The 26,524-nt window shown below is 41.3% G+C and overlaps 1 protein-coding gene across 1 annotated transcript in view; it reads right to left on the bottom strand.

Annotated features, from left to right (window-relative positions):
• fstl4 (follistatin-like 4) overlaps window positions 1-17,169 on the bottom strand; it is a 182,743-nt gene extending 165,574 nt beyond the window's left edge. The window contains exon 1 of the mRNA XM_020085612.2: window positions 16,845-17,169. The gene's annotated coding sequence lies outside the window, so the exon portion shown is untranslated. The remainder of the gene's footprint in view (window positions 1-16,844) is intronic.
• Between the last annotated feature and the right edge of the window lie 9,355 nt (window positions 17,170-26,524).

Here is a 26,524-nt window from a genome sequence, read left to right as displayed (position 1 = left end):
ACGTAGCCACATTAAAACATGAACACTATCAGGTTGTATTTACTGCAGGTCATTGAGTTAATATTTCACTGCACAGGTACTTTTGTTAGTGTGTCCGTCCCTCATGTGTGAGTCTGACGTCCTCTAGAGGAACTTGGCACGTTGCTATGATGAGAAATATTTATTGGACACAATCACAGCACCGACTTCTCGTCAGGTCTCATCAGCTGATGGTGTTTACGGTCCGACTGTGTGACACGGCGGTTTGTTTGGCGCGTCATTGTACTTTCAGGTAATGTGTTTATTGTTTTTATAGTTAGTCTTATATTTTATTTTGTGACTTTATTGTGTGTTTTACTGCGTAACCAGTCTGAAAACAAATTTCTCGTAGGGGGCTGTAAAATTTCCAATTGACACAAGGGCTCCAAAACGACGCGATGCTTCTCGAATGGTGCAGGTCTTAAAATGTCTACAGCGTGTTCTTCAGTAGAATATTTAATATTTAGTACCATGTACCATGATTTAGTAGTATTTAGATCCCTGGAATGTAGCAAAGCCACAATGTAAATATACTCTAGTGCAGTAAGTAAAGCATTTACAATATCACCAAAGTTAATAAATATTACAATATGTTATGCAAGAAGCCTTCACTGATTTAATTTATTTATTTTAGACACTTGGGGGCAGTGGAACAAGCTGCAAACACAACCCTGACATCTTGAACATGTCAGCTAACAGTTGCCTTGTTGTTTAAACATTCAGAACACGACATGTTTCTGCCGTGATTTGTATACCCTTCGCTTATCTCTGAGTTTGTCCTCCATCAGTTACGGGCTCCGCTACGATCACCAGGTCAACGCAGCCTCTGTGTGTCCTCCAGTTTGGTGCTGAGCAGGAAGCGTGCAGGAAGCGTACAGGAAGTTTGTTAAAACTTTATCACTGCGGCTGCCTGCTGCGTCTGGAAAGGAGCTCATGAGCCAGCTACACTAAATGCTCCAGAGCACCTGAGAGAAGTGCAGAGTCAGGGGATCGTTCTTCGGGGGTTCACCGCCATGTCACACAGACATCGATCCATTGTGTTTGTGAAAATACTGTAAAGTCAAATGTGCCTTTCATCAACAACAGAGGATGAAGGAGGATTCATCCCTCTCATAGTATTGTATTTAACTATATTGACTGTATAACTGCACCATATGTTGTTTGCTAGCTGTGTATGTATGTGTAGTCTGTATGTTGTGTATGTGAGTCTCTGAGCTTTCAGCTGCATCTCACTGTCAGTTTCAACAGATGGAGCTGGATAAAATGTCAGACTGTGTCATGCTGTTGAAAGATCAGTAAATCAGATCCTAAGTGGAGTTGAGATTATTTATAGCCCATTTAAACTCGGCATTACATTTTGGGTGATAAGATCATAGGTTTAGTGCTGTCGGAGTGAACCGTCAGAAAGAGGCTCTCTCTGATGTGAGAAGATTTAATGTTTACAGATCATAAACATTTTCTAAAGGGCTGGAGATTCAACCGTCACAAAAGCATAGATCAGGCAATATACTGTATAGCCAATACAAACAAATGGAACAGTGTCGTGGGTTGTCATTATTTAAGGTGTGTTGATTGATTCACAATGTCAACTTATGCATTTTAGCTACACAAGAAAACATTCCACCTTAATAGTTGCTGCCTTGGAGCACCGAAGGAGGTTGATTATTTCTTCATAACTGTAATAAGTAAATACGTCAACCCAGCATAACATCTATTCATTCATTATTCACTACCGTTTCTTTACTTGACTGTTCCAAACCAGTGAGGACGCTGCAGCTCTTAGCACTAAACACACTTCCGCAGCTCTAAGACAAAAAAAAAACAGAGACACAGCTTCATGGACTCTACTTTCGTCATCTATTCTTCTTCTCCTTCTATATTTTGTTTGTTGCATGTTGTTTTTCTTTTCAGACAACGGCAATTGAGGGGGGTTGTTTCGTGAGCCAGAAAAAACTATCAGATTGAATTGGATCTCTATGGATACTGTAGAAACAGGTGTTAATTTAATCAGGTTAAAATCATATCTACATGCATTATGGATACAAGGTGTTTATGAATTCCAAGTGTGACTAAAGCTTTGCAGTCACATACTGTTTCTAAATAGTGCTCATCATGCTCATTATGAGGTTTTAAATGTAATAAGAGGTGTTAAAAAGATGTAGAGGAGCTGAAAAATGTAATACTGGCATTAGGTAGGATGAAAATGAGAAACTCAGAAACGTACTGTGTAAACATCCTTAGATACTTCCCACCACTGAACGTGCAGTCAACCACATGCAAACGTCCCATCAGTGTAAACATCACTCGACAAGGAATCACTGACATCATTCAGCTATAGCTGGCCCGCGGCTAATGGGCCCTCGAAGATGAAAGCTCGCCCTTGTGAAATTAAACACCAAATGAGATCTGCCAGTCACTGTCTTAATGTGTTGCCTGGCCCTCTGGCATTGCCCCCCCCACACACACGCACACACGTAGACTCACACAAACAGAGCACAAGCCGTGTGGAATGAATGGTCCCTTTCGAAATCCCTCAGCAGGGAGAAAGTCTAAGAGGAAGCGATTGTTTGACCAGAATATTAAATCGCTTAAAGAGATATACTCTTTAAAACGTGTGCAGCCTCAGGCAGCTTTCTTTAGATCACACTTGTTCAGCGACTTCCATTATATACAGACACTAAATGTGCTGGAGTTGAATACCTTCCACTTACACCCCAGCTACCGTCTCTCCCTTTCTCCCATTTTCACTTTTCTCTCTTCACAACCACCAATTTTCTGGCCACAACAGCATTGTTAGGTGCTTAAAGCGTCGTGCAGAGCTGCCTGCAGACAGCCTGTCTCCCCTTTTCAGACGCTTACTTTCTCCTAAGAAATTTCACACTCATTTTCTTTCCAGAAGATGTGGAGAAATTGGTTCGAGGGCTTTTTAAATTAGGAACTGAACCAGCAGGTTATTAGCTGAACCCCAAGCTTGTAATAATAGATTTAAAGAGAAAGGTGAAAAATTAAAAAAGAGGACAACATGAGAGCTGAGGGAACTGAATCTTCATCTCATATGTCATGGCAGTGCAATTTTGCACAAACCAAGGACTGTGGATTTTATCTTGTCTCACACAGGGATGTTGCAACAGGGTAGACACTGCAGGCCAGAGGCATGTGAGAACTATATATTACACTTTTTCTGACCACTCAAAGCTCTTTACAGTACAGTTTTACATTTACACACACACACACACACACACATTCATACAGTGCATCTATGTGCGGCACTTCCTCTATGAAAAGGGGCAATATCTTGCCCAAGGACCCTTCAGTATGCAGACTAGGGAATACTGGGATCAAACTACTGACCCTCTGGTTAGAGGACGACCGCTCTAACCCCTGAGAAATATATTAAGATATACCTTATGAACCATATTCTTCACACTGTTACAACGACATGACTGAACTCCAGTCACAAAAACAACATCCCAAACATCCAGTGGAGGTTATTTGCGATGCCTGCAGCCGGGGAACTAAATCTTTCTTTCTACTGCAACTATAACCGTCAGCTAACAGCCTCTAATGTGCAGTGCTCAGGTACAGTAAAGAGCCATCTGCTAGCCATCACATTTTAAAATAAGGTGTTTGGAGGAAGGCCTCTGAGACTCGTCAGCTTCATTCAACCATGAGCTGCTATTTTCTACATGTAGTTTCTAGGTTTGAACGTTAATTATCACTTCAGTGATTGCATAAATGATCACATAGAAAAATGAGATGCCAACATTGTTTCAAAAATGTTTAATGTCTAACAAACTTAAGATCCCCCCAGAGGAGTTTACAGTGCTGACACTCGTCAAAGTCCTTTCTGACTGTGCAGAATTTGCTTTTAAAAAGTTGGAGTGATTGTTTCTGTTAATTTGAGTATCATCACACAATTTGTTCAACTTGAATCTGCGCTACTATTCAAAAACATATGGCAACACACATGCAAACCAGACACCAAGAGACCAATTTGAACTGAATTAGATCCAATTATGACCTTCAGCCAGAGGGAATTAGTCTCCCTTTTGTGTACAAAATGGAAATTATGTGATTATTTCTGGGTCCTTCTAAACATGCAGGACAAAATATTATTCTTTCCCAGTGTGAGAAACGACAAAAACATCTGGCTCTGCTCAGAGGAGCACTCACAAACTGTCAGGCTGCGGCTAATGGTGATATGTGTCGGCAATATCATGTATGGATCCTGGAGAGCATAATGTTCTACGGTGCTGATGCAGACGAATGTTTCCTGTTTGTTTTGTGGCAAGCATTTTCTCTTTTTTACAAGAGCGGCTGCAATACAAACAACTAGAGTCAAATTCCTTATATGTCCATACACAACCAATGAATAATGCAAAAAACACACTGAGTCAAATTTATGTGAAGTAGTTTCAGTTTAGACTGTTTATACTAAGATATATTCACAGACAAAAATAACAATATTAAATCTTAGGACCATTACAGGATGCCATAACAGTCACAATGTCAAACTGAGGAAGTTGTAGAGAACAAGAGCAGTTGTTTTAATATTGGTTACAAATGCAATGTTTGAACCCATCGATGTGAAGATCTGTATGAAGTTTCAAAATAAAACCATGGTGTCAGTGAGGACAGTGAAATCACAACACTGAATTCATATCCATCCATCCGTCATCTACACCGCTTGTCCTTTAAGGGTAAGGGGGTAGCTGGAGTATGTTTTTCCTTCAGTTTTGAGAGCAGGACTTTATTTCATGTTTAGATTTAGTAATGCTTTCACGCAAAACCCAGTGCTTGCGCTCAACTAGCCCCTGCCTTGCTCTGCTGGTGTTTATACTATCCGCTTGTGCTCAGATATTTTGTTAATTGGACAGATTTCTTGTGCTACAGCTTCAGCTCTTTTCCTCACGCTGCTTCTGTGAACACTTGAAATGTCTGCTCTCGGTTGTCTCCTCTGCTCTTGGATCTGTCCTTCTGCACTTTGCACTTCGTTGCAACAAGTCTGTCAAAATCCCCAACTAATAGAATGCCAGGTAGTGTTAACAGATGTAACTGTCCCGTCATCACTGTGGGTGCTTTAGCTTTACTTCTTTGAGTGTCCTGCATGGGTGGTTACTTTAACCAGGTTCAGGCACTGGCACCCTACATAGCTTATTATCATTATTATAAGCCTCTACTAGGAAGTTTAGCTAATGCGGTTGCAGGGTTTTGAATGAACATGATGCAACCTGAAGTGAAATCCTGCTCTCAAACTCTCGAAAAGACTTTGCGCTGATACAACCCAGCTAGAGATCTTGATAAATTAGACTGACTAAGAGGACATGGTTGTAAAGAGACCAAGAATACAGGCGAGTGTGAAACAGGCATGTAAATGAATGCTGCTGTAGCCCCTCAGCCTCCCTCTGCCTCCCTGTAACATCAGCGAGGGAAGGCCTCTAGCTGAGCTCTGAGACAAATCCAAGTGATCAGTCTGAGTTCTCCTTCCTGCTCTCTGTCCCAGCTCTGCACCCCAGGTAGCTTCGCTGTCACACTTAAAAATGACACATTCAGTTCCGGGACGACAACCGGCCGCACTCAGCACACCTCCTTACTGCAATGTGCTGAGTATTTAAAAAAGATTACAAAAAAACCCCACCTCTGTGAACACTGAACACCACACGCTGAAGCCCTAAGGTTTGTAGTTCAACGCCTATTAAGGATTGCATAGAGTTTATTTTACTACCATGCAGCTAGCTACAGATTTCTGTTTGCATATTTACATTTATTATATAACTCAATTAACAGTATTTTGTTGCTTGGGTTAAGCTGCTATTCTTAAAAAACAGAAGGTAAAAAAAAATCAGCTGTCAAACATTTTATAAAAGTAAGTCACTTTTTTATCCCAAATGGTTCCTGCTCGATATCAGAACAAAACTCTACATGCTGTTACTGTGAGTGCTGCCTGATACTGATGCTCCCTCTTCAGTAAAACCTCTGTTATCATGCTGCCTGCACTGGCCTATCTGGCTGCACTCAGCTTTCAAACAGCCACTTCACGCAGACACACGTCTATGGAGTATGAAACAGAGCCACCGAGGGGATTGCCTCTGCCCAAAATGTTTCCACAACGCTTGGATGTGGCAGCGACTCGCTCGACTATATGTCACTCTTATTACCGTGTGGTTGGAGAAGATACCGAGGACTCACAGGAGTGTCAGTCTGTCTGTCAACTCTGCATCAGGATCACACGTCCTAACCCTAGTTATCTCCCAGACACTCCAGGTGAAGAGGAGATGCATCCTCCCAGGGTTTTTTTTTTTAAACTGTTTATTTATTTATTTTTTATGACAAGAAATGTGATAAATCTCAGGACGCTCTGGAGTGGTGTATCCCAAAGGGGATTAATACAGCACAGTAGTGTGGAAAGATAAGGTTATGAACTGTCAGTGGAGTGTAAAGGGCTAATGCTCCCATGGAAAGGAGACATGGGGTTGACGGCACAACTGATAAAAGTATCTGATAAAGGCTGACACACCAATAGATCATTGTTAGACAAATTAAGATAAGATCTTTGTAATGATCATATCTTTATAGAGCAAATGTCTTAGTATGTTACTGCAATTTCCAAAAATACAGAAAGTTACTGGAAAGGCTGTATTGTATCATGCACTTAACCCACAATGCAATGCAAATTGTGTTAACTAATATACAGAGGTTTTTTTCTGTGTATTTTGTGGTATTTAAGTGTACCAATACAGCAAAGGTTAATGGTGTGTATGTGGAGCACGTATCTCACAAAGCATCTTATCAGCTTCATGCTTTGCATGTATATTCTTACAGGTCCAGAGAAGGGCAGTGTGAAGTTAGGTGCAAACATTTTGATAATCTGATCTGAATTTTTATTTCACCTTATCAGACTGACACAGACATTCATTGATGCAGCAGATATGGATAATGACAACAGTCATGGAATCATTTCTTCTTCAGCAATTTGTCCGCAAAGTTTGTTTTGTTGCTGCAATACTATATATGGAACTTTTATTTTGAAAAGTCGTGAACTTGAGTCTAATGATTTTGAATGGTTTTTTTTGTATGTAAAAAATAACATCAGCTAAGTAATAAATCAGTAAAGTAAAGCTAATCAAGTGTCAATTCATGATAACCATTGATATAAAATCTTCATTGCAGATAAAGCAGGTAGGATAAAGTTTTCTAACTTTACTCTGCATCAGACTGTTTATAACAAGCTCTACAAACAACATCCAGCACACAATAAAGAAGTGACAGTATAATGTAGGTCCATTTGAGGAGGGCTCCCTGATGACAAGGGATAATTCTGAAGAAGCTCTGGAGCATTAACACGGGTCAAGAGAACAGACAAACAGGCAGGTTTAGATCAGGCGCCGCACTTTAGAAGGAATATGAATAGAGAGCAGATATATTGAACTAATTTCTGCTTCCTCCTCCTCTTCACTTCCTGATAGTGGCTCTGTCACAGATCCACTTTTCTGATGTCCGTCACATGACATGTGTCATAAATACATTCTACACAGCCAACTCACGCAGACAAAATCATTATGTAAATGTAGAAAATGTCCAATGTTCATTTTTGGTGACTCCGCCCTCTGAGAAACTAGACCGAGAGCCGGGTGGAAGCCGGGCTGGAGCTGAGGCTTTTGACATTCTGAAGCGGCAGGCACAGATTTCAGGTGAGTGGTGTCGGCAGACAAGTATCGTAAATAAACGAGCAGAGGCAGTGGCAGTTTAAGTACACCGCAATGATTAAAAGGGAGTGTTGGAAATGTGTTGAAGTGAGCGATGAGTGCGTCAGGTGAGTGCAGCAGCCGACTCCAGTTGGGCTGCCTGATAGAGCGTCTGGGATTTTCATCATATTTTCATTTACTTAAAAATATTCTTAGTTATTTCCTAAAACAGCAAGGAACTGTAGTTTTTTTTCAAACATTACTCACACAGAGGTAAACAGTGCATTTGTTTAGGACTTTTTTGCAGCCACTGACTTAGTTATTTCAGCAGCAGGGTGGTGCATGTGGGACTGACTACAAATAAACTACAATGTGTGTTCATGGTAATGCAGGAATGTGTCACCCTGTGTGGTGTAGCTCAGGGATGTGTTTTTAATAGATTTTGGGCGACAATGGAGATCTATGGCACAGACAGTGGATCCACAGACAGTATTGGAAAGTTATAGTGATCTGTTTTTTGTATTCGTCTTGATTATATTCCTCAGAGAGAAAAAGTTATCCTTTAAGGCTGCTCATATTTTCTAAATGAATGGACACCAACAACTTCCTTTAATGAGTGAGGGAGCAGTGGTATATTCCTTTAACATATACAAATCTGCAATATCCTCCAAGAGCGTAAGTCTGCTCAATGGGAAATTGTCTGATAATGGGGGGGAAGAAACCATATAAATTGAGAGAAGGGTAAAAGTGGAGTAATTTGTCTGAGAAAAAAGACACAATGAAGCTCAGGCATAAGCCAGAGAGCCGCACAACAGCGAGAAAATAACAAACAGCAGACAAAACAATGTGAGAAAACAATGAGGACACCATTAAAGCAGTTACAAAATGTGACAAAAGACATATGGCAGCGGTGATAGAGAAGTTAATATATTTATTTTTGCAGAGAAACAACTGCACACGTGCCTTTTCAGAATGTGCTAAAATGCAGCTTGAGATGGCGAAAGAATGAGTTGGCCGCCCAGAAAAAGGCTCAGGGACCTCGGAAAGAAAACAATCTGGGTTGGGCGCTTTGCAAGACCATGTATCCCTTATCAGCTCGGCCTCTTGTGCGTTACCTCAGGATTAATTATTGCCTGAAACTCTCTCTTTGCCACTTTCCGTCCGTTTTAAGAGGTAGAGCTTCAGGCTATTAGGTATAATAAGGCCCCATTTCAAGACTAGAGAGAGAAAACAGATGAATAGGAGGCTTCTTCTTCTTTACTCTCTGCCTCTTAATCTTTCTAACTCAACAGTGACACTGACTTTTTGACATTTTTGCATGACCGGATCTGCCGCTTTTGGGTGTCCTCCTGCAAGTCATGTGTGGCTAAAAGACACACTCACTCTGCAGATGACTTCCTGAACTCCCCTGCAGGGTGATGATGTGACTGTCGGAGCGATGCAAATAAAATATATAAGAGGAACTGCAGTGCTATGAAAGGGTGATCTGCCTGGTTAACAGGACTGCAGCTACTAATTATAGAGCAGTGGCAAAATGATAGCAAAAACCATGAAAGAGGTCTGGGTTGGTTGTAAAGGGAAAAACATCTTGTAAAATATAAATAGCTCTCCAGACGCACTTTGTGGAGAACAGTTATGGTTTATATGCATCATCATCACTGAAAAAACAGAACCAGTAAAAAAATTGATGATTGTTGTTCGAGGCGTCACTCATGATTAAATTAGCCACAAATCAACGCATGTAAAGAGGAAAAAGATCCATCTTTAATATACAATCTAAAAAAATATACTCTGAAAATAAAATGTCGATATAACAGCAACAGCAAATACCTTTTGCATGAAACAAAATTGCATCTGTATTATGTTCTCCAGGAACATAAAGAGGATATGTGATCAATTCACATATTTGGGAAGTCGAAGTTAATACTGAACTTATCAGTCAAATGTTCAAAGTCAATGTTTTTAATTTAGCCAAAACATCCAGTCTTGCAGTAAAACTTTCAATTGCAATCTTACTTGTGTGTGTGGGGTGAGTTGTGTAACTGTATCTCAGTCTAAGTGATCAATTTCAGATTTGTAAATGTGCAAAGGAATCTTCAAATGTGTGCTGGGATTTGTGAGTAGTACAGGCATCTGTAAATGTGTATTTAAAAACTGTTAGTGTAAATGTACATTTACAAATATGTCAAATGATGTGAAATATGTGTATGATTTATGAGTTTATTGAGATTTGTACATGTGTCAAATCTGCAAATGTGTGCATTGATCTGCGAATATGTAGACAAAATGCACATTTGAAAATCTAATGACACATTTGCACATATATTTGGATTCTTCTACACATTTATAGATTTGATGATGCACAAATTGATTGTGATACAGTTACACAACTATCCACACACACACAAATACCTCGATCTCTGGTGTCTTGGTGTCTCTGTCTTATTTCGTTCACCTAAACCACTTTGTACTTCCATTAATAAACGTTCAGCTTCATCTATTCAACATTAACATTGCCTCGGAACATAATGTGGCCATGCGATTACATGCTGCATCTGCTGTTACAGTTTAGTTGAACAGAAACATAATTTACAGGAGACGGGGTTCCTAATATAACATTGTGAAATATCAGTGTACTACAGCGAATTATTGTCGAATCCCTTGTTTCCTTTATCGACGTTGCCCTAAACGTTCACTGATTGCTAGTTTCAAGGAAACAAATGATCCACAGATCCAAAGTTGATGCATTTCCCTCAGAAGCACTTTTAGAAGCAGTTAGTTATTAAGTTATTAATGTTCACAGTGGGGTTTGTTCTTCCGGCATGTTCAGCTTTGTTGACACGCTGTCACACTCGGCCCTGGTGATTGCCTTGTTATTTTTTTTACTACTGCAGCTCCATCAAAGCTTCAACCTCACATTGATTCAGAACTGGGATTTACCAGCAGAGGTGTTTGCAAGTGGAGCTTTAAAACCCTGCTCCAAGTGTTCAAACTTTCATTACCGGTTATCAAATCAAATCAAATATACTTTATTGTCCTTTAGGGAATTTTGTCTTGGAACAAAGTACTACAGCAGATGCAGAAAAGTACATTGTACAACAAACAACAATAGAAAGTTCACAAGGACATATCACACAAGACCTAGAATAGTAATGCAGAAAAAAGGTGAGATGAATATTCCACATGCCCTAAAAACAAGATTAGCATTTCTGAATTCTATTAGTTCTAAGTTTGTTTTGTGTTCCTTGTTGATCATCTTCATATATCTGCTGCTCTCCTTTAGCATCAGCAGCAACCTATTTTCACCATAAAGGCAGCTGATCATTAATGACTGGCACTTAACCTTTCTCCACTTGACCTTCCTGTTTTCAAGGAACAGGAGGAATTACACATTGTATTTGCCTACTCCAGTGGGAGAAGTAACATTTCAAGGATGTGAGATAACAAAAGCAAAAGATTATTTCAATCAGCCAAGTGAGGAGTGACTGCATAAAAGCGACGTGCAGACTGGTGGCAATATTTCACTGCAGAAAAACAGATATGCCAGGCAACCCTTCCATAACCCCTCTGCGTGTTTCTCCCTCTCTGCTGACTCTTTCGTCAGTTTCCTGCATTCAGGCAAAGGAGGCGGCGAGCACTATTTGCTCAGAGCCGCGCAGCCGAAGCTCCAAGCTCAGCTGCCGCGTTCATATGAGATGCAGCGGTAAAGGTCATTTCTAGAAGTTCAACATTAGTGATCGGAATTCCAAGTGAACCGCGCTGCCCTGCATTTTCGCAGCCCCGCGCTCTACAGGGAGTACAGGGGACCTGTCGGGTGAGCCGACAGACACAGTGAGGCGACTGTGGAATAAAATCAGTGTAGGATCTAAGGGAGCAAGTTTCTAATAGTCCTTCAATGTGGTTTGCATTAAGTGCTTCCCATTGTCATCAGGGTTGGGTTTCTCAGTGTGTGTGTGTGTGTGTGTGTGTGTGTGCCCCCTGCTAAACCCATGAGGAAGAGTTTCATCAGATCAATTTAAAACTAATCTTGTCAGCCCCAACAGAAGCGTGAGTGCGTGAGTGTATAGCGAAAAGGAGCCGGCCCGTACAAGTGTGACTCACCATCTGTAATGCAGGTTTGCCTATGTTTGGAGTACGGCTCATTATAATTCTTTGGAAAATGTGCAAAGCTGAACAAATCAAAGTCACCAGGCGTTAAAAAAAGAAGAAGAAGGGAAGCAAGTGGGTTTGGTTTACCCAAGGGGATAGCTTTGTTGTGTGGAAATAAATCCTGCTCCTGATTAGACAAGCTCTGCATGGGGGCCCGGCGACGAGATGCCAAGCAATTAAACTGGTGACGAGTGGGACATTATAACTGATATGACAAATTTCATTTATTCTAATTAAATGTTACATGGACTTGTCATCCCCGGCTCTAGCATGTGTGGATGCTTTTGTGTGCCTGTGTTGAATTTATAAAAAAGGACATTGTCATGTCTACGCCAAGAAAAAAAGAAGCATTATTCCACATATAATGCTCCAGGGTTTGCATCTGTATAAAGCTGAAACTCAAAAAATGGTAAATGGATTGCATTTATGCAGCACTTCTCTAGATTCAACAGCCACTCACACTACACATCACGCACATACAACACTTCTAAAGTCCTTCTTTCCCTCACACCATGACGTCACAGCCACCAGGGGCAATCTGGGTCATGCCCAAAGACACTTTGACGTGCCGTCTGGAGTGGACAGGGATTGAACCAACGGCTTTCTGATAAATGGATGACCTGCTCTACTCCCTAAACCACAGCTGTCCCAAACATGTATCGCAGCACTAATACTTTTTATGTTTTAGGCTACTTTACAAAAAATCTTCAATAGTTTCTTAGTTTAAAATTTTCAGTACAAAACACTTTTTGGTTTAACTTGTGTTCCACGTGTGCAAAATGAAATAAGATACTTTTGAAATTGACAAAGAAATGCATAAGGTCCTGCTCTGTCCTGCAGCCTACTTTCTCTCCCACAGAATCAACATACTGTAAAATACAACTTTAATCCACATGTCTGCTGAACTGTTGCAAAGTTAAAGGTAAGGTTGGTAATCCTGTAAAAGCAACAGCAAGAGCAGGCTACATTTTGAAGAAATGCAACCGATACATCCCAACCCCCTCCCATCGGCCCTCTCGTCAAAGCTACATCCATAAAACACAATAACATTCTCTGTCTGAAAACTGCCGCAAGACCAGTGACTCGCTTACTACCTTCTGGCCATCGTCTCTGCTTGAGCGTCTCTTTGACTCCAGTCATGTGCAGTGAAAGTACGTGCATGATGCACAGCAGGCAGGCAGTTTGGTCAGTGACAGACATGAATGCCTGAGAAAGAGCCACTGTCTTTTATATCTATTGATGGCTATCGGGATGTGGAGAGGATTTCAACAAATAAGATAAAAAGTCTCGGAAACACCTTCTTTAATTCTTTAGGGCATGAACCAACTTCAAAGTCTTCTTCTTTATTTGGACCAACACTTCAATAACGGGGTACGAAAAGAACAGCAGGATGCAGGGTATTGCTGATAGCTACATTTTCAGTATGTGTGCTGCCTGCTCTGGTTTTGTAAGAAGCAGAGAAGTAGGTGGTGAATCTTTTCATGCATCTATCTGCCACACTCAGGATTCAAACTTTTCCAGTATTTAGGAACATGAGCAGCAGCAGCAGCAGAGAGTCAAGTGGGTAGAGACAGTGTGCACCCCCTCCCCCCATGCCTCAGCGAGCGTTCGCTGAGCTGAAAAGTCCTGGAGCAAGACACTGAACTGCAACGGGCTGTCCTGTCACTGAGACCGGCCTCTGGTCCTCGTGCCGTGAAGACACAATATCTACATGGATTGATAAAGTATCAAATTCATTATATTATCAGATTAATTTGAAAGCAGAATTGGGGGGAGCAGTTGTGTTACGTGCAGGCACACTGTCCAATCTGCAAACTGCGTCTGTCCTGATTAAACAGCAACACTACAAGCAACAAAGACTGCAGGCATCTCCCAATCTAATTATCCATTGAGAACTTAACAACCACAACACAACAGCAGTATTGACACTGTTCAACAGCTTATCAGAGATGGAGAGCTGGCTGGTGCTTTATATATATAGTTTGCCAGCGTCACTAAAAATGTCAATTACATGCTCATGTTGACGTTGTTAAATCCATTCTGGTGACAATGTTAAATAGACTGACTGAGAATATCCCATTGTGCAAGACTGGAAGTGGAAGGATGCAACAACTCTTCCTCAGCCTGGTTACACAACAGAAGATTAGACTTTTATTACGATACGTGACATTTTTTGCTTCATCCAACCACCATACATGACACTCTGCACTCATACATTCACTCTCACTGGCCTTTGCAGGGTTTAATTGCTTAGTAGGAGGAGGAAACCCCAGAGGTCCGATTCAACTCTCATGACTCAAATGTTATAGTGAAGATTTTTTTATATATATATATATATATATGTGTGTGTGTGTCTGTATGTGTGTGTGTGTGTGTGTGCTCACATGCACCAATGTGGCTATATGCTAGTGTGTCTTCAGTAACAACCTGTGTGAGTCATCCCACTATTAGACCGTCTCTGAAGCACAACAACCAGCCATAATCTGCTGGACACCGCGCTGTAATGGCTCTCTCCATGAGACAGCTAATAAGTTACACACCAGATTGCAAAGTGCAATAAGCCCGACTGAGTCACTATTCTGGGCTACATCATTATTTCTCAACCTGCTGACTGTGACCCTGGGGCTGGCTGGAAAGCTGCTCTGAAGGGTTGAGGACATGACGTTGCCCCCTCTCTCTGAAAAGAAAATCTGCGGGACTTTCTCTGTGATGTCTTAGCTACCATTGCTCATGTTAATAAGATTGATTGATTGATTGATTTTTTTTTATATGAATGTATCATATGTGCTCATAAAGGATGCTATTATTTAGAAAAATGTTAAGTACACAAAAGAAACAAGAGTAGCAATATCAATAACAATCAATAACAATAGCAATCAAATAAACCATCCTGACTTTCTTTTTCTAAGATTTAGATAGAAAGAGAGCCAACTTATAAGCATAAAATATTAAATAAAAACCACTGCATTGTCGTCATCAGTGCCCCAGAACGTTTCTGGATTTTGAGCAGATATTTCATGTGATATAGAGAATCTTGACATATCATAATAATGGCAATAAAGAAGAAATGTGATTCATTCTCAACATCTCTTAAATAACTCAACCTCTTGTCCTCGGAAATTATTTTAAATCGAGTGTTCATATTTTGCTATTGAAATAAGATGATGGTCCTATTCTTTTCTCAAGCATATTTAAATTGCAGTCAAGTGCTATAAACTTATTAGAAAAGGCTTCACTCCTGTTCTCTCTGTTAAACTGTTGGACAAACACAATGAAGCCAACTGTTGAATCCATCGAATCCCTGAGCATGAATTTAAACATTTTCAACCAGAAATACTGTATGTTGCAAAGAGTGAAGATTTTGTGAGGTTGCTCGGACATTTTTAGAATATAGTTCAATTACACTGCTTTTTTTAACTCCAGCTGTAAATAGCTATTATACCTTCACTGAAATCATTGGGTTGTCTGTCAATGAACAGCACACTAAGAAGCCAAATGTAATATTTAAAATCTCATCTGTGAGTGATCTGACCATATATTCAAAACCATGTTGGTTTCTATGTAGGAAGCAAGAATATTTCGGCCGAGACATGTGGGAAACCGTGTGTTTCCACTTATAGTGCCTTAGTACAAAAGAGTATTGTGATATAATGATATTATCTGTGCAAGATGATAGAAAGTGTGTTGCCAGACAAGAACAGCAGCATTTTTGTGACATAAAACTCACTTTAAATACAAACTGTGGCTGTTCAGGAGATCTGACAATTTCTATGTCACTATAAATTATAAGTTCAGACCAGAGATCACAGTGCAAACAGATCTAACTGCCATTAATATTCCCAGTCAGGAGGGAATGGGGGGATATTGATCCAGGTCTCTGCGTGTGAGCCGTGTTGTATGTATGTATGTGTTGGAATAAACGTGCCTGAGTCGAGTACTACGTAAGATTTACAACCAGTTTTTGCACAGATAGCGCAGTGATGTATGGCCACGAGTCTGCAGCTGGATGTTGGCTCCACATCTGACTCCAGGTCAGAGAGGAAATCCAACAACCAGCAACCGAACAGAGGCTGCGTGGGGCGCGAGGGAGGCTGGAGCGCTTTCAGCACCGTGGAGAGCTCCGGCGCCTCATTTCCCACTCTGCTGGTCACGCATGTTCCGCAGCCGCCGCCGCGCCACGCAGCTCTCCGGGTGACACTGATAGGATTTTCCCCACGAGAGAGAGGGAGTAAGCTGAGGAGGCTCATTTAACACAATCAGAGAGGGAAATCTCATCCTGTTTAGAGGCACCCCCCCTGTCTTCACCTCTCCTTCTCTCGTTCTGGAGAGTTGCATGCTGAGGGAGATGAAGTCTTCCTCGCCAAAGACATTGTGATCGGGAGGACCAGGAGGAGACCAGGTGAAAGGGGCAGGGGGGAGCCCAGCGAGGGGAAGGATGTGCGTGTCTGACTGTGTTATCGTTTCAGTCCCTCTGCTGCCCGAGCAAACCTGGCGCATCCGGGCAGAGGAGTGAGTCCTCCTGGAGCCATCTATCAAACACTATACACCCTGTTGTTTTTGAGCAGGGCAGATAGAGCCACTGCGCGGTTATATGAGGTTAGACCGAAGCTGGCATCTGGTCCTATTGAATGATTAATCACAGCCCCGTGTTGCGCCAGACAAAAGACGCGGCAGTGTAGTTAAACACTGTCACAGATTGTCACTGACATCGCCCTGCGTGCGCTGCGAGGCTGCACCTCACGCATCTACTGTATCATCCACTGATGCATCTCTCTCTCTCTTATTGATGCATCTCTGCCCTGCTACACTCACAAACTAATTCAAAATGAAAGCACGCCGCTGCACAGTTCCCGTGCACTCACACTCCTCATGCACGCAAAGCAGCTCCATGCACCCAACACAACCAAACTTAAAACCCAAACCCAAGAAAAGACGCCTTTACGCAGCACGGGAGCCCTTATTGCGCATAAGTAAATACAGCTTGCACCTTACCTGTTATTCTAATGCAGGAGGACAGAGAGGGAAAAAGGGGAATTCGTGCAGAAATGCCACAGATTTCCTCGCAGCGACTCGTCCAAACTGCGCTCCTTTAGTTCCACTGCTCTGGTGCGGCTCGGCGGGTTTATACTAGAAAAGGGTTCAGGTTGATTATGGGCTGGTTGGATCAGGAGCAAGCAGCTGCAGTTAGTAGTGGCGACTGGTATGTAGCGCGTCCCAACTCTCAGCAGCGGCTTGCCATCCTCGGGCTGGTTCCTCTCTCCGCGCTGCGCTCCTGCTCTGCCCTATTTCAACTCCCCTCACTCCGCTCCCCTCCTGACGTCAGCCGCTGCACGCCGAATGCGGTGAGGCTGCATCTGCAGATTCATCGCACTGGAAAGCGACACCTGTGTGTGTGTGTGTGTGTGTGTGTGCGCGCGCGCGCGCGTGTGTGTAGTGGCATGTGTGTTTGCAACACTGGCAGGAAAAAAATATCCTGAAATAGGAATAATTCATTTGTTTTTAAGATTTGTAGTTTGCAGATGTTTGTACTTCATTCCTTTCTTGCATGGGGTTGTAATATATTTCAGTTTAAGTTTAATCTAATGTGGATTAGTTAGCCCAATAATGTTAGGTTGCAATATCATTTTTGGGCATGTGTAGTCATGGATGGATTATCGTGACCATGGACCCAGCTCACAAACTTACCACAGACCCCAACCCACTCACCCACTCGCACCAATGGCATCCTACAACCACACAGCATATATAACTTTGAAATGATATGCATTATTTTAACATGTTAGATGGACAGGAAGTGACAGATACCGTCTTACTGCAAAGTATGCTTTGTAATACTACCTGAATGTATCTGCTACACATTTAAACCATCTCATAATCATGCAACACTTTCAAAATCACACTGACAATCACAAATAAAATTCAACACATTAAAAAAGAGCCTCTAATGAATAGATTTTAAGACCAAGGGCCCTACTGGCTCGAGGGCATGTGCCCACCTGACCTTTGCTCTGTCATTGCTGACAATACCTTTATGAAAAGACATAAAATACTAAATAAAGCCAACAGTTCAAATGCAAATCAGTTCATTACAAGAATTAAATCACGTGCAGCGAATGAGTTTGACATTCGATACGGATATAATTTTATAAAATCCAGAATATGAATAGTTGCTTGCCACAAAAAAAAATGCAGATTTTAGCATATTCACTATTATTAGTCTGCTGATTAACATTTACATATCACATTTTGTTGTGTGTTCAAAAAGCTGAGAAGTGATAAAAGGGTGGCTGCTCGCTGCGAACATCCAGAGAGAAAACAGTCAAATGTTGTTAAAAGTATCACATGCATATTTTATTGTGTTTTCCATGGTTTGCGTTCCACTCAGACCTGCAGGGCTGCGTCATGCAACGACTGTGGGTTATATTCCAAACACAGTGTCAACGGCAGAGACATGCAGAGGACAAGCAGTAACATCAGAAACACAGATGAGCAAGTTTTACATAAATAATACCTGGTTATATTGAGATGTCATTTAAGTGTTAAACACAACCATGGCGTTGCACCGTACAGTACAAATTTATTACAGCGACAGTGAATCATTTGGGAATTATATCCTAGAGTCTTTAATTCCTGAGACTTAACCAGAAATGTGCATCAAACATACTCTCTCTCTTGCTCTTTCTCCCCCTCTCTCTCCCCCCTTTGTCCCTTTGGATTAAAGAGGGACGTGCTTTTACTGCGCATGGCACAATTAGGCCGACATACTGTAGCCTATACCGAATAGACACGTGAATGTTGGCGCCTCCATGAAAATTGCATGTGGCACTGAAACATTTATGCTCAATGTAACATTTATCAAGACGTTGGGGAAAAAAAAAAAAAGATGACGGGTTACAACAAAATAAAAAGACAAAGACAAAGAAGCGAACAGGGTGGGGAAAGAAAGTGGAATGAGAAAAAAGTAAGGAAGGTAACTTTAATCCTTGAGAGGAAGGAAAGATGGAAGGAAGGAAGGATTTTTATAATATTGCTCAATTGCTCTGCTTTTTCTTATCCAGTAGCCACACTACTTCCACTGGCTTTTTGTGTAACCTGTCATTTACTGTAAGCGTGTAGTAAAAAATCAGACAAGTGTAGTATTTGAACTCACAGCTTTCAGTGATTATATATTTAATGCATATTCAAACCCATGTTACACTTGGTTTCTGTGGGGTTGAGTGTTTCGGCTCTACAGATGTTTCCACACATACGCACACGCACATGCACGCACAGACATATGGTTGCATGTTCTGATGCATTGTTCATACGCTGCTGATTCTTTCTTTGCACAACACAAGTGCAGAACCAAGTGCAAAACCAAGCTCAAAATCCAGTTTTTGCCAAAATTAACGTGATATCTGAATATCTCAGCATATTCTGATGATATTTTGTATCTTATAAAAATAAAAAAACTTCCTATACCAACTTCCAAAACAATACTGCAATTTGTGACAGTAAAATCAGTACACCTTTTGCTGTACTTATACCCTGAGCCAAATCATAATGAAATAAAGCCATTTCTTTTTTAAATCAAAGTGAAATTACGATCATAATTGTGGTGAAAAGACTGTATAAATGTGTCTCCACCCTGAAATCTGCTATGTTCCTGACCACTCACTTTTTACAGTAAAGCACAACTCATTTTTATACTCTTATTTAACACTCAGTACATATACACAGTATTTCCCCCCCAAAAAGGGTTGAAAACCAAAATGTGTCACTGACCCACTTTTATTAGGTAGTAAAATGCACAACAATGCTATGATATGTGGATTTGTTTCCCTAATTAAAAATAGAAGAAGAGAGCTCTTACTTTTTCAGAAGGGCAACTTCAGAGCACACACATAGACACATAGGAGGTGCTAACAAACACACATCTCTTAGTCCGTCTCTGGGCCATTGCGGTGGAAATGTTCAGATCCATATTATTGACGAATGCATATCAGATCTATTCATAAAACCAACAGCTCCCTGGGCAATGCAGAGACGATATCAGACTACTGTAGGCGTACCCTGAGTGGCAAATCAATCACATCTAAATGGTGCAAATATGAATCGACCCTCAAGGGTCTCGTACAGACGTCAGCCCGTGCGTTGCATCACAACAGGAACACCATGTGCAATTTACCCACAGCTATGTCCAGGGCCGGTCAAAGTGAGTTTCAGCACGTGGGGATTGAGCATCTACAGCAGTCATCGTTATCTTTGCTGTCATTTGCTCAGGAGTGTTTGTTCTAGCTTCATACATCAGAAACACCAGATCTTCTCCTCTCAACCTTAAAGGCACTCAGGCATGTGTCAGCACTAAAAGGTCTCTCTCACCTAGCTGCTCCCTCAGAGACGGAAACACCAGGCAATAGAACCATAACTCTTCTTTATGTCTTTTCCCACCAGCTCGTCACTGCAGGTATTGATGTGCTTCAGACACACACACACACACACACACAAACAAACACACACGAGTGTACATCACTAGAAGATCTCAAGACTTTCATTCTACATTCACCAGTTTCTAAACGTATATAAATGAATAGAAAAGAATGAGTGAATAAGACTGATCACACACATTCTTATTAACAAACAAGAATGACAATGTTGATTATTCTGCAAAGCCCCACATTTACCATCAATGATAATTTAATTACTTTATAATTCCTTGCTTTTGGCAATATGCTCATGGCAACTACAGTGCAGTTAAGGTAAGGGAATAATACAATTCATATGATTAAGGTATGAGAGGTTGAGTTAAGGTTAGTGAAAGATTATTGTTATGGTTAATGAAAATATGATAAATGTGTAATCAGATGTGATATCCTACATGAAAGCCTGATGTTGCTACAGTCATTCTTAACCCCAATCCATCCACCTTGTTACAATAAGACTAATTACTACACTTGAATAAATCAAGAGTAAGAGAGTAAGAGTTTGACCAGAGAATTCTGTTTCACATTTGTTTCAACTCATCCACATTTCTCTTGCTCCTAATTTTCTCTTCTCTCTTTTTTACTGTTGCTATAGCAGCATTAAAAAACCTTCCATAATACCTTCCATGGTTTGAAAACATGCTCGTTAGGACCCGCCTCGTGAGGGGCAACATAAAGCCAAGTGTTTATTACGTAAAGGAGGAAAAGTGCATCATAACAAGATGGGGACTAGAATAAAAGAGGTACAGAATGAGTGGGTGCTGTTTAAAGACATGAATAGAGCCAAAAGACTGACTCTTGAAAAACAGAGTTGCAATTATTTAACTAGTAACCGTTTTTTCATCAAGTACTCAATTGAATGGAGCTGTCAGAGAAGAGTGTACCGTATAGAGAGAAAGAAAGAAAGAGAGAGAAAGAAAGAGAAAGTGAATAGAGAACAGAGAGAGAGAGAGAGCAGAGAGAGAGAAGAGAAAGTGAAGAGCGAGAGAGAGAGGCCACTCAGACAAAAAACAACTTCTCTTTATAGCCTCCGGTCATGACGCTTCACATGGACAAACCTGGGCTTTTTAATTTGATATGCAGCCTCTTGCTCACTCTCACACACAATCATACCTGCACACACACAGAGAATATAGCTAGAAACACACAGATAAATGCACAGAGCAACATTAGTCACTCTCGGTCCCATGCCGGTCTGCACACCCCTCCCTCTCCTCCACACCTTGTATAATGGTCCATGTTTCCTCCTCCTGCCCGGCTCCGATTTGATGGCAGCGCGGCCCGCCAGGTTCCCCAGATGACCATTGAGATAGAGCTAACAGATGAAAGCAGCAGTAAGACGCTGGCGGTAATGGCGCTACAGCTCCAGCTTACAGCCCATATTTCTCCCTGATGGCTCTGCTGCTCTGACTCCCTCTGACACCTGCAGGAGTGAGCTGCTCTGAGGAGTTGTTACTATACAAGAGGCAGGGACACATACAGAGGAACAGGAGCATGTATGAAACACACAGGTACATATAGTTACAACACAGGGGTCTATTTACAAATGACAGGCCTTTATCGATTGGACTCATTTCCTAATCTGTCTCCTTAAGGTTTACTTTATTACATGTACAACACTTGTTAGGGGAAGTAAGGAAAGCTATTAAAGCTAAAAATAGAACCTATTAGATGATACAGAACAGCTTTCTGTCCCATAAAGTTTGTGATGTTGCCAGTTTGCATTTATTTTGAAATTTACTGCCCACTTGTGGCATCAGTAGGCATCTCTGGAAACTAGCTTGACCACCAGACAGTTACTCATTGTTTTTGTCATTGTTAACAGAGTGACTGTGTCCAGTTGACAAATGGAGAGCAGCAGTTACGGACTTTTGGGCTCTCTGGCGGGTGACTGTCTATACCTACAGACCTGTACATTTGTCAAGCTGCCCCTGACTCAGCTTCCAGCATTCTGAGATGCATCCCTGACATTGGACGAGGGACAGGGTACAACCTGGACAGGTCACAGTCCTTCACAGTCTGACATACAGACAAACAACCTACTTACATTCAAACCTACAGGCAATTTAGTACCGAAAGAAAACTCACACAGACAGGTGGAGAACATGCAAACTCCAAACAGAAGGGCTATGGCAGGCCGTCAGGTTTGAACTCCGAACCTTCCGGCTAAGAGGCGACGGTGCTCTGAGATGGCGTCGCTTACCTCCACCCTTCTAAGATCTAGAATATGATGTTTGCAGTATGTATGTGTGACAGGGAGTCTGGTGGCTGGAGCACAGTACTGCAGTTTAGGCAGTCTGTGTCTGCATGTTTGTGTAAATGTACCTCAAAACAACCACATCTGGATACATTCCACCTCTGCTTTCCCCAGTCAGCTGACACTGTTTTTACATCACGTCCAGTTCCACACGTTATCCTGTTTGAGCATATTGATGTGTACAGCCCCCATTAACCTAGAAAGGCTGCTAATCCTAATGTGCAATCTTCCTTCTTTTTCTTGTTTTTGGTTGTTTTTATTTTCTCTGTGTAAATCCAGCAAATACAAATCGCCCCCAGCAGTTGTCAAAGCCATGTCATTTGTTGCTAAAGCGGAGTTTGTTTATAGTGGAAGATTTATTTTTCAGTATAAAAGCAATCCAGTGGATTTAGCTAATTTTCATCTGCTGTCCATGAACCCATCCCTGTCTCACAAAGTAATAAATGTCTGTCTTTTAACTGCATAGCACTCACACCTGTGCAACCCTTAAAAGACACTTTCAGATAATGGATGGATGGATGAATGGATGGATTGATTTTGGTGGGTGGATGGATGGATATGTATAATGTATATAAAGTGGGGACCAATCATTTAATTCCCATTTAATACACTTTCAGGCAAACCACAGTGGGATTCATTCTGGGTTCTTATTTATTAAGAAATCATGAATCGTAAAACGTATTAAAAATTAAAATATTTTGGATAGCCTGGGTCAGTGAACTACAGAAACAGAGGACTCATTACATTTGTTATTGGGAGATCCAAAGACGTCACTGTAAAAAAGTCACAGCCCAAAACTGACTAATGAAATGAATTTACACCCTGAAATGTATTTACTACCAAAAATAAATTTAAAAAAAGCACCACAGTCCTCAAGGGCAGCAGCCACAACAGGGTCATGATTAACATTAAGAGTCCCGGTGGTGTGTGAGTGTGGTCCCTTCATTTAGCTGTGTAATGCCCTGAGAGGGACGATCTGTCTGACAGGATTTGGCACATTAAGCAAAGTTAGATGTTAATCCCAGACACTGAGGGCAGAGCATTGCAGAGGATGAACACACAAATAAAAAACATATTCCAGGCAGAGGTGGATGGTGAGGAGGCCCAAGGGAAACCAATGTGCGTTGCCAATGTTGGTGTGTGGACGAATGTAGGTGTATCCTTTATAAAAGTCTTTTAAGCGATGCACTTGTGATGTTGTTTGCTGTGTTTTGAGAACTGTGGATAATGTCATGACTCATCTTAAGGCTCCCGTTGCCTCCTGCCAACCATCACTGCCGTCACGATTCCTCTCCTGTTACTCCACATCCGCCCACCAGGTGTCCTCAGAATTTCCCAGTCATCTGACGGACAGATTCACCTGCTCACCTCTCTTATTTCCATTCTCCTTTCCTGCCAACTTATACACCTGTCCCTCACTTCTCTGGTGTTGTCTGCTGACGTCTCATCGGAACAAGTGGTAACCTGTGGTCTGCTTGTCCATCTGACTGTTTGTAAGACTGGTCCTGTCATTTTATCCATTTAAATTCCTTCACTGCACCCGTCTACCCATGTGTCTGTCATCGTACACACCTGCGCGCCTCATATGCTACGGACCAGGTTATGTTTGAGATAACACTTGACGACAGGGGTCAGAGGAGAGCGACAGACTGGAACTGACAGACTGATCCACAAAAAAAAAGAAACTACTTTCCCACAGACGAAATACATCATCATGTAGTTGCATCACCCTGGAGTCTTTGGGTCAGTATTGAAATCAGAAATTAAGTGACAATTTGTCCATTTCTGGGTGAACTAAATATGTGTGAGTACATGTCACTGTTTATAAGAGTATACCCACTTCTCCAGGCAACACTACATCACTGATGAGACACTTCAAGTTTCCGGAGATGTTCCTCCTCAGAAAATGTAATGCAATACAGTGCTTGGTGAGTGTATTATTACTTTAGTGAATACTGTCTTTTAAAGCTTTTTTTAATGTTTAATTACAATGTTCTTTCAAATGTGAGATTTATCTTCCTTATAGAGAGCATTTTGCATTCTTCCATATTGTCAGAGCATTTTTAGGTTCAATTACTGCAATGTAAACTCACAACTTTGGAGCTTTTCGCTTTTTAGAGCAGCAGATGAAATGCTGACTCTCCCTGGTGGCCTCGCAGTCTGTCAGTCGGTGGCTTCTCTTGGTTTGTGTCGGATCAAGATCAGTCGTAATGAGCTCTGACCAGAACAGACAGCACAAAGCCGACTTCTTCAAAGAAACAAAAAGCTCACAATGTCGGATTTCTCCATGTAACCAACTGTGAGCTATGATCTCTTAATTATTGCACTTATCAAATCTGCTCCATTCATAATCACATGTTACGGAGGAGAGAGGCCATGGGAGGGTGTTTAAGCCTTGAGAACTAATTTGATTGTACAGAGTGTTGTGCCTTTCAATACAAAGGAGTCAGTGGGGAATAAAACTGAACTAATGATAAACACTGAAAAAGTTATGAGAGTAAATGAAAATCTCTGCCATGGGCTAAAACAAACAGAACAAAGAGCTGATGGTACAACAGGGATTAAAATTAAAGACCAAGAGTCAGCGGGGCCCAGTGGGCTCATGTTGAATCAAAGGTTCAGACGGATAACGAGTCATGCAAAGTCAATCAATAAAAAAAAACAAAACCAAATCTCAAACTGACATGCAGGATATCAGTTTTTACATATTTTAAGGAGTTCTGCTGCCCAAAGGGAGTGTGTTTTAATAATACCAAAAATAATATTACATAGTGGTAATATACATCCACAACTGTTGGAGAGCGGGGTCAGCTCAAAGCCAGTACATGGCTGCCAACATCAGGCTAAAAGCCATGTTCTCCAGCTGCAGAGGCACAGGCTGCAACATTGGCAGCAATGCTTTTAGGAACTGGAAAGAACCCACAATAGAAAACTTTAACTTGTAAAGGCTATAAATAAATACTGAACTGCCGTGACTTCTGCCGGAGCAGATTGCAGCAACAACTGGGTTTTAATGCACTTTAACTTCTGACATGTCAAAGAGACATCGTTAAATATGATCATTAATGAATTAAACATTAAGAAAACTCTGTGAGACAAACCGTTGACCAATGCCAAGTTCAGATAACATGACTTTCAAAGTCGTCTGATGCCTGAGCAGTTCACACTAGATGACTTGGTGTCGTATGCTTCTTGGTCATTGTGAGTTCATACAACATAAAGTGACTGGTGATAATGGGTCACACACTACACACTTTCACCAGGAGACCCCCCCGACTGGTATGTCTGATCTCCAAAATACGTTTTATCACGAAAACACGAGCCACAGTGAGTGGGACTGATTCTGACCTGAGAGTGACACATGAAGCTGGAGGAGGTGAAACAATTCTGTGGACATCACATCACAGTCGTATTGAAATAGCAAACACACAGAATTTGTTTTTACTCAGATTTACCCCACTGCTGAATTAATTTATTAACTTTCATAAAAACAGTTAGCAAAACCTTACCACTACATGTAGCTCTGATTGGCTGTAGATGCTGCAGAGTCTTCTAGATATTTAGCCTGAAAGAATCTAATCTGAGTCTGCAACGTATCGGCGAACATTATGAAGAGTATCTTTTAAGAGTTTGCACGATTCTTTCCCTCCTATGGGCCTCAGCCACTTACCAAACCCGACTGAAAAATCAGGATACAAATACATGAAGCAACCCAAAAGCATTGCTGGCAATCGTCATTGAGCTTTTGCCCCATCACAAATACTTTAATTAGACACTGCAGCTGAAACAGGGTATTTGAGCAAATGCTTCATTTAGAGAAAATTTTTTCATCCACAGTCTTGTGATATTTAGGGACAATCTATGAAACAAAGATGTGTTGGTGTTAAAAACTGTGTGATTTCTGTGTAATGTGTGAATAATAGTGGCCGTTATTTCAGACAAACAAGTTCTCT

This window comes from Paralichthys olivaceus, chromosome 15 (assembly GCF_024713975.1).
Source record: "Paralichthys olivaceus isolate ysfri-2021 chromosome 15, ASM2471397v2, whole genome shotgun sequence".
NCBI lineage: Eukaryota > Metazoa > Chordata > Actinopteri > Pleuronectiformes > Paralichthyidae > Paralichthys > Paralichthys olivaceus.
Note: the sequence above shows the minus strand (reverse complement) of the source record. Positions and strands in the feature narration are given on the sequence as shown.